General features: G+C 50.3%; 1 long non-coding RNA gene across 4 annotated transcripts; it reads right to left on the reverse strand.

The window, feature by feature from the left end:
• Positions 1–714: 714 nt before the first annotated feature.
• Positions 715–8,323, reverse strand: LOC144158498 (uncharacterized). 4 transcript variants are annotated; one of them, XR_013320091.1, is made up of 3 exons: positions 6,196–6,617; positions 2,377–2,496; positions 727–890 (listed from the first exon to the last, which is right to left on the reverse strand). It is a non-coding gene; the product is annotated as an uncharacterized LOC144158498 (long non-coding RNA). The 4 variants fall into 4 exon arrangements; XR_013320092.1 differs by lacking the exon at positions 6,196–6,617 and adding an exon at positions 5,660–5,835; XR_013320090.1 differs by lacking the exon at positions 6,196–6,617 and adding an exon at positions 8,150–8,289 and having other exon boundaries at positions 730–890.
• Positions 8,324–8,990: the final 667 nt, after the last annotated feature.

Here is an 8,990-nt window from a genome sequence, read left to right on the forward strand (position 1 = left end):
CCAAGACCCCTGTGTAGCAGGTGTGGGGAGGGCCTATCCGTAGTCCACATACTCATACAATGCAAGGAACTTGACACAACACGACACAAACACTTCAGAGAACTCTACAGACAACATATTCCCCTACACCCGTCTCTGTTTCTAGGTGACGATGCCATGGTTTCTGTAAAACGCGTTTTTAAATACTTGTCAGATGTTAAGTTTTTAAACCTCATTTCCTATCATGTGTAATCACATCTGGCCCTATACACCAGCCATCACCATTATCTTTTTTGATCTTACTATGTCCGGTTTACTCTTTTTATACCTACCTTTTGTGGTAATCACTTGTTTTCATTAAATAACTTCTCTGGCGCTCTTTGCCCTCGTCGGCCTTGCGCCATTAAACACCAACCATCATCATCATCATCATCCATTGCATCTGCGGACCCAGTTTCTGAGGACCCCAAGGTCGGTAACCTGCTGTGGCTGGAGTCAACGATGGCCTGAGATGCTGGTCTGACGTTTTGGAAGAGGCGGGGTTCACAGTGGTGTCGACTCCCTTAAGTTCAGTTACGGCTGCTTTTAGAACTTTTTTTTTCCAACGATAATGGACTCAAGCATGTGATGGATTTTGTTAATTTCTGAGCATGAATCGGAATGTTTGCCGTGAGTGTATTGACTCTGGGGGACAATGTGTCTCCGAGTGTGTTTGCCGTGGGAGACCGTAGCTGCCCAGCTCACCTTGTTGTTTAGGTTGATTCGGTTGGCATGGATATGGCCGCCAGTTCTCGATGGTTTTGGCCCTCAGTGCTCGACAGCCGACGACGCAACGTCCAGCGCACACAATCCCAGCTCCGGGTGGAGTTGTCCTTGGTCGCCGGTCCACAGCTCGCATTCCCTTGGCTTTGCTGCAACCAAGAAAAGGAGCCCAAATGGTCACTCTCCCCAGATGAGGCCCTAAAGAATTTTTTACTGCTCCTTTCTATTGTCCTCGTCCTTCACGAATAGTCACAATCTGTGCATAGAGTGTAAATCCCGAAGTGCTAGGACTTGATTTTAATGAAGCCTGTCGCGTGCTTAAGCTCCCAATCAGAGGTCAAGAAAAAAACGTTCAATGCATTACTGACCGCTAATCACTAAAACGCTTCAACAAGGCCGAAGCCACATGTAGCCAAAGCAACAAGCACGAAATGAACATCGTACTGTTAAACTAGGCCGTACAGCCAGTGTCTTCTTGGCAGGAGGCACTTATTCACGTGGCAGCATGTAATGCCTTTCAGCTGCTGCTTGCATCAATCTAGAGTTTTGCTCCCGTGAGTACACCCCATTGTTTTTCTCAACAGCTGCGTAGTTTAATTTGACCTAATGCAAGTGCAGTTACTAATACGCCTGCAGTGCACTGGCCTTGAATGCAGGATCACACATGCTTGGTGCATTGCTACCGTGGTATGCTGCACGTATCAACTCGACTCAACAGTGTGTCACCTGACAACCTCCAAATGCACACCTGAAACACCTCCTTTAGTTCTTTCCAGGGTGCTCATTCTTCACAGTCCATAAACTGTTGGTACAGCCAGAAATACTTTTAGGGGTTGGGGGTGTATGGAGGTATGGGAGAATGGAAGGAGCCTTGCCAAAATGAATGCTAGCACTTGCTTATGTGCAGCATAGTAAAATGTTGGGGGGGAGGGGGTTCAAAACCCCTCCGCGCTGTACCTGGAGAATCCTATCGGCCATCTGGGAGGCCATCACTGATGTGTTGCTGGGGCATTCTTGGCTCGTTTCTCTCTCACAAAGGTGAGCACATGGCAGAGGTATTTCTGCGCTTGACAGCACCTGAGGATTCACAAGGATTGTCAGCTGCTGATAATGGCTGAGCTGTTGGGTTGACCTTTTTTCTGTGCAGCTTAGCAAAGGGGTCAGCCTCGCGTAGGATGTTTACTAGCACTGATGAGAGGCTGAAAGTTGGGACATAAAGAGTAGTCAGGCAGTGGATGTTCACACGTATTTAAAGAATTGGCCATAATATGGCTTATGTGAAGACTATGACATGCTTTTCATCACTATCAGAAGTGGGGTAGGTCCAGCCCCTTTAAGGGACCGTGGCACACCATCTTGCATTCGGGACAGACGCAAACACCCACACATCAAAACGTTCGACAAGTGCTCCTGTAATGATGCCAGCATTTACGGAGGTGAAGGATAAAAAAATCTAAAATGAAGTTTGCCTTGGAGGTGCAGTGTCCCTTTGGCACTGCACATTTTTATACGTTTCAACACGAAAATGCATAATCAACATAAAAAAAAGTTGTACAACTGAAACTGAAAAGCAACACAGGCTGCATAAACTTTCACTTCTTAAGAGAAGCAAAAACAGGCCAGAAACATGCATACGCTATGCCAAGTTTTTTCTGCAGCCTTGTGTGCCTAGTGGTGGCTGGATGGCTTTTTGTTGACTTCGCCGGACTGGGGGAGTGGCTGTTGAGAGCCAGTGGTTGATCTCATGCTTCAGACCTGCAAGAGTGAGTAGTAACATGTGAACTTCAACATGCTGCGATGCACAGTTTTACAACAGTCAGTTAACCAGTGACCACATAAAGTTGAAAACGGCTTGTGCTTGCTTTGTAGAAGGTTTGTACGAACACTTTGATTGACTATGAGGTTTAACACACTGACACTACACAGGCGATGGGGCACACCGTAGTGAGGGACTAAGGTTAATTTTGACCACTTGGGGATGTTTTAAAGTGTGCCAAAATCTCGAACATGGGCATTTCTGCTTTTCGCCTCCATTAGAAAAACGGCAACTGTGGCCAGTTGCCGCTTTTCAAATATGAAGTCTGGACTAGAAGGTATGCAGGCAACGTTTAACAAATATACATATGTGCAGACGCAAGGATAGTGAAAACAGAGCCTGCAAGCATATGAATAGTCTGTTTGCCGGTTGGGAAGGTTGGTTGCTTAAAAAAAGAATGGTGCATAAAATAACCTGCTAGATACCATGTGTGCCCAAGGCAATGCTTAAAAATCAACTCGCCATTCCATGTAATAAATGCAGCTATGTAGTAAAACCACAGAGGGGGAGGGAGGAATAACCGGGTGTTTTAAGGTGCACAGTAAAAATAGCGCAGTTAAAAGGAACGAGCCAAAGATGGAACTAGCGTTACTCCGCTTTGTTCACTAATTAAAACGCCCAATTTTTTTTCATTCCTCAAATTAAGGTACTTCCTGTCTCGTCGGCTGACGAGTGACGATGAAAGCGACCACACCGACCGGTTGCTGGAACTCAAGTGCCTTTATTAAGCGAAGAGAAATAAACCCCCCCGGTCCCCGATGGCGCGGCGGCGCAGGCGTGGAACACGATAGCTCACGCGTTACACATCCGGCGGGTTTGATCCGCGGAGCTTTCAACCGTCACTGCTGGTGTTTCGTCTGTGCTTGAATAACTGTCAGACGCAAGGCCATCAGGCATGCCTGCACCGTTGAACGGCACCAAATGCCGACGGTTGCGCTGAATGATGCATGTCGGTGTTTCCACCAAATATGAGCGTGGTCTTTTTGCTGGGCTGAGCACCTTTGCTGCGCATGACATATCCTGCACCCACACATCCTCCCCGTCAGCGAGTGGGCGGAGTTGGTGGGCGGCGTGACGACGGTTGAAGTCTTGACTTTGTTTTGTTTGGTTAGCTTTATCCTTAGCTGCAACTTCGTCGCGTGGTGGCCCCTCCGGTTGCAGGGTGTCTGGCATCTTCGGCACTGTCGTTTGCAGACGTCGGCCCATAAGGAGCTGCGACGGGCTGTATCCGCTCGCTCCTGGCGTGTCGCGGTACACCAGAAGCGCCATGTGTGGGTCCTTGGATTTTGTGAAAAGATCCTTCATGGTCCGCACCATGTGTTCTGCCTCGCCGTTTGACTGTGGGTAGCCCGGGCTGCTCGTGATGTGATGAAATCCGTAGGTCTGCGCGAACTCGGCGAACACCCGTGACGAAAATTGCGGGCCGTTGTCGGACACCAACACATCAGGTATTCCATGTCGCGCGAACGTGCTCTTGACAGCCGCAATGACAGCTGTGGAGGTGGTCGACGACAAGCTGATTACTTCCGGAAAACGAGAGTAGTAGTCCACCACGATTATGTAGTGAGTTCCATCAAGTTCAAACAAGTTGGCGCCTACACGCTGCCATGGCCGATTTGGAGTCGGTGTTGCGAATAGTGGCTCCGAACGCTGAGCTCTCGTCTGAGGGCATTTCTCACACGATGTTACGAGCTGCTCAATTTCGCTGTTAAGGGTAGGCCACCATACTGCGTCCCATGCCCTTGCCTTGCACCGTCCAATGCCCTGGTGGCCTTCGTGGATTTGCTGAAGTACCTCACGGCGCATCAGGCTTGGAATAATGATGCGGCGATCTTTGAGCAAGAAGCCATCGCACACTGTGATGTTGCCTCTTTCCTTCCAGTACTCCCTTAGATGAACTGGAACCTTTGAGACGTTTTCTGGCCATCCTTTCTCACAGAAGCGGAGTAGCCCAGAACAGATGCCGTCTTCTGCTTGGTGCTTGCGTAAGGCATCCATGCGGGAGGACATGAGGTTGGCAGCTGCTGTAACGACTTCCCCGATGAATAACTCGATGGAGTCTGTCTGCCATTGACTTCGCTCAGGATCGTGTCCCTGAATAGGAGCCCTTGACAGCGTGTCTGCCGTGGCAATCAGCTTGCCAGGGACGTAGAGAACAGTGAACTGATAGCGCATAAGACGGATTCGCAAGTGCTGGATTCTGGGCGGAATCATGTCGAGTTCTGCTGATCCCAGGAGCGTGACTAAAGGACGATGATCTGTTTCGACTTGAAATGCGATGCCCCTCAGAAACTGGTCGAACCTCTTGACAGCCCACGTCACAGCCAAAGCTTCTTTTTCTGTTTGACTGTAGCGGCTTTCAGTGTCCGTTACGGATCGTGAGACGTAAGCAACCGCTCATCGTTCTCCCGATGGTTGATCTTGAAGCAATACGGCTCCGAGACCGTATGAGCTTGCGTCAGCTGACACAACCGTGGGGTACGATGGGTCATATTTAGCCACGCAGACCTCTGAACTGAGCAAGCTTTTGAGCTTGTCGAAAGCAGCTTGCTGGCACGGTCCCCAAAGCCATGAGTTTCTCTTTTGAAGCAATGCCCTGATCGGTGCTGTGATGTCGGAAAGATGAGGAATGAAGCGGCCCACATGGTTCACCATTCCCAGCAGTCTTCGGACACCGCTGACATCCGATGGGGTTGGTAGCTTGGCCAAGGCCTCGACCTTTTCTGGATCGGGACTGATTCCTTGTGCGCTAACCACGACTACAAGAAACTTGACTTGGTTTGCAGAGAACGTGCAGTTCTTGCGGTTCAGCTTGATTCCCGCTTCTTCCAAGCGCTATAACACCTGCTTGAGACGTTGGTCATGCTCTTGCTGCGGTGCTCCGAAGACAAGAATGTCGTCAATCATGCTCACAACTCCTTCGAGGCCTTCCAGAATTCTGCTCATCTGTCGCTCAAAATATTCTGGCGCTGAGCAGATTCCAAAAGGTAGCCTTTGGAAACAGAATCTTCCCATTCGTGTTATGAACGTAGTGAGTTCTTGACTTTCTTCTGAAAGCTTCACCTGGTGAAAGCTAGCGGTAGCATCGAGCTTAGAGAATACCTTTGCTGATCCGAGGCGTCCCAGGATGTTCTCGACTGAGGGTAGTATGTGACGCTCCCGAAGCACGACTTCGTTGAGTCGGGTGAGGTCAACGCATATTCGGTAGCCTCCTCCTGCTTTTGGAACAGCCACCATACCGGAACACCATGGTGTGGGACGGTCCACCCATTGGATGACTCCCTGGGATTCGAGCTTGGTGAGCTCCTCTCGAACTGGTTTGTGAAGCGGAATCGGTACTCTTCTCGGCACGCTGAGTGAGAACGGTTTGGCGCCTGGTTGGAGACGTATCTCGTCTTCGTCTTGCAGCTCGCCCAAGCCATCGAAGAGACTGTCCTTCAAAGTGACGGTAGAATCCGTTACACTGTCCACGAACCGTATAACTTCGAGAGCCTGTATCGCAGGGAATCCAAGAAGCGGCGGGTCTTGCGAAGGCACAACATACACTGTTTGCACTGTAGACCTGCCTTTCCAGCTCAGTTTCGCTTTGAATGTTCCGAGAACGGTGAGGGAGTAATTTCCTGGGCCCGTAAGCTCACCTTCTGGCTTTTGCAGCTGTTTCGGTATGCCTGGAAACGAGTCCGGTACCACTGTCACCTCCGCACCCGAGTCGACCTTGAAGTTAGCGTAGTCCGTTGACGGCCACTTTTACGAACTTGGCTCTGGTGATGGCTGCTACGGAGTGCAGTGTGAGAGCTCCCATGTTCTTCTTGCTTTTCTTTTCGCAGACTGCTTCGAAGTGTCCAATCCGATTACACCCTTTGCACTTGGCTTGCCTAGCTGGGCAATCTGCTCGAGGATGCGTTGGTCGACCGCAGTATCTGCAGCTCGTGGTAGCGTCGCTTGTGTTGGACTTCGTAACACGCTTGCCGGAGCTCCCTTGAGAATTCGAGCCATGTCGCGGCTTTTGGAAGCGCTTTTGAACTTTGGCCTCGGCCACAACGTGAGCAGGATTCGGCTCTTTTTGGAATACTGCTGCACGGGCTTTCTCGGCATCTTCGTTGATGCGAGCCTGTAGTCTTGCTTCTTCAAGGGTAAGCTTTTGTGTTCGGCACAGTTTGTCCACAAGGTTAGAGTCCCGGAGACCCACGACGAACCTGTCTCGAACGAGTCGTTCTTCCACTTCCGCTGAGGCGTAGTTGCACTTTTTGACAAGTGTACGCAGCGCAGTGTAGAACTCGTCTACGGTCTCGCCTTCGCCCTGGGTTCGACGGTGGAAGCGGACACTTTCGTAGACCTCGTTGACCGGGTGGATGAAGTGATCGGTGAACTTTTTCTGGCGAGCTCCAGTCTTCGCTGGACAATGCTAGAGTGCCGAGAACGCGGCAGGCGTCTTGGGAGCCCATGTCGTAAAGAAGCGTTCTGACCCGTACTTCTCCCGGCGCTTGGTAGAGCCCAGATGCATAGCAATAGTCGTCGAACTGGTAGACCCATTCTTTCCAAGAGCTTGGGTTCCCAAAATCGAATTTCGGTGGCGGTTGAAGCCCGGTGCCGCTGAACTGGAAGAAGGATCTCCATCCGCCATAGCGTGTTTTGCAGGCTACGCACCTTAGACTGATTGCTATTAATAATTGATCGATGTGTCGCTAACTTTATCCCACTTCTGACACCATGTCTCGTCGGCTGACGAGCGACGATGAAAGCGACCACACCGACCGGTTGCTGGAACTCAAGTGCCTTATTAAGCTAAGAGAAATAAACCCCCCCGGTCCCCGATGGCGCGGCGGCGCAGGCGTGGAACACGATAGCTCACGCGTCACACATCCGGCGGGTCCGGTAACGCGAACCGCCGCCCGAGCGAGCGTGAGAAACGCACCTTCAGCGCGCCGTGAAATGCGCGTCCACTACACTTCCGAAATCTGGGTCCTAGTAATTTTTCTGCGTCAAGACTTGCGCATTGAATCTACACGGCACCAGCGGAACGGGTTGGTCACTGCAACAAGAGATTTTCTCTGGAATTGGAGTCTGAAGAAAATCTCAGTGATGTCAGTGATTGTCAGTGTCAGTGATTGCCGCGATTTAAATAAAAAACAAGAGCGCGCCTGTTTTTATCCCTCGTACGAACAACCGACAAGGCATCCAGCGTGCGACCGCGACTGGTGACTGCGAAGCTGATGGTGGCGCATTGCTGCCTGCCTAAAATTTCATTCCAATTTATTTGAAAACACGTTGGCACACGGGGGCGTGCACGAGTAGGTAGAGCGATAAAAACGTTAGAGTCCACGTATGCGTGCGACTGCGTCGCGATAAGTCACGCGTATGCTCGCGGAAAAGCGATCGCCCGAAGGCATATGCAGAAAATGTTGCCGTACGGAAGCCAAACTCGAGGGATTTGTTCAAAGGGCGCTTGCGACCCCTCAGCGCTCGGGTTACAGCACGGCTCGCGAAGCGGCCTCGCATTCGCTACCATCGCTAACTCGGCGTACACGTGACACAGCTCTCCAAAGAAATTATTCGGTTTTTGTAATCAACCATGTATTAGAGGGAACTTACCAGACAAAGTCGTGGATACGGTGCGGGTGCACTTGCGTCGGCATCCACGGCGGCAGCCAACAGCAGTGTCGGACTTTTGCGCGCCGTTCCGGCCGTTCGCTGCCGCGGTTTCATCCTCCGGAGATGCGAAGTTATCGATGGCAGGTAGAGCGCCACCACGTAATGTGAATGCGATTAATAATATATCTCTTGACGCCACTACCGATAATTGGGTTGAAACGCAGCAGACGACAAACGGGACACCGGTGTTTTTTTTTTCTCGAGATGTGGGCGCACAGCGCATGCGCTAGCACAGTGGCCACAGACATGGCGGCTTTCAGTGTGGACAAGCGAAGAAAATCGCCCGCTAAACTTTTGAATGAATACCGTCTATAAAGAACTTTTATTGGTGGGATTAGAAGAGTATAGTCTACCTTTAAGACTTGAATGCTGCTTGATTTTGCCACTGATCGCTGTTATGTACGAAATTCGTCCAATAAAATGGTTTTGCAAGGTTTTACAGAGTTCTAATTGTGCACTTGAGTGGAGGAAAAGCTCCATTGCAATGGAATGTTGAGCTATAACCACAACCATTATTCAAACGTGTCCTGAAAAGGACCTACGAGCACCTTTTTGGAACATCCCAAAAATTTCCTTTCTTTGTTCTACATGGGATGTCAGACCTCCCAGCAAAGTCCTAGTCTGGGATATCCCAACGAGGTCTTTTTTGTATCACTTGGGATGTTTTTGGAACTTAAGCGGGATGTCCCTGGGAGTTCCCAAACTCCCAGGTGGGACATCCCTAGCACTTACCTAGGATGTATGTGCGTTGTCTGGGTATCTATCTCCTTTCGGACCCGCC

Source organism: Haemaphysalis longicornis, unplaced genomic scaffold (genome assembly GCF_048455015.1).
Source record: "Haemaphysalis longicornis isolate Haplotype H1 unplaced genomic scaffold, Haemaphysalis longicornis Haplotype H1 scaffold_10, whole genome shotgun sequence".
NCBI classification, from domain to species: Eukaryota; Metazoa; Arthropoda; class Arachnida; order Ixodida; family Ixodidae; genus Haemaphysalis; species Haemaphysalis longicornis.